This window comes from Penaeus monodon, chromosome 28, assembly GCF_015228065.2.
Source record: "Penaeus monodon isolate SGIC_2016 chromosome 28, NSTDA_Pmon_1, whole genome shotgun sequence".
In the NCBI taxonomy this organism is placed as follows: Eukaryota; Metazoa; Arthropoda; class Malacostraca; order Decapoda; family Penaeidae; genus Penaeus; species Penaeus monodon.
This window is the reverse complement of record NC_051413.1, coordinates 32109502-32109986: the sequence shown is the minus strand read 5'-3', so window position 1 is coordinate 32109986 and position 485 is coordinate 32109502.

Here is a 485-nt window from a genome sequence, read left to right as displayed (position 1 = left end):
AAAAACGACTTTATTTCCATCCTCATTTCCATTCCAGTTCAGACGTAATTTGGAACACCCGTTGCAAAGTGACACACACAGTCCTATTGTGTGAATTGACTGTTTGGTAGTTCTATTGTTATCATTGAAGTTTTAACGATATTGCGCCATGGTTGACGGTTACTGGACAGGGACCCGGTTGAGAGAAAAAAAAAAAAAAATGTCGATATGTCTTTCTGTCTATTTGTCTATCCATTTTCGTATCTATTCCTTTGTTTCCTGGGGAATAGACGGAGGGACGTCAAGTTCAGGTTCTCCATTAAGTGTGTCATGTGTGTTTTAATTAATTTATTTTATGTTTATGTTATTTTGTATGTGTTTTATTGTTCGATTTATTTATTATCGTTATTTTTTTGTAAACTTTCTTTTAGCATATATTTATTGTTTGTTTTGATTATTATTATTGTAGATATCATGTGATGCTTATATGTACTTAGATGCAAAGG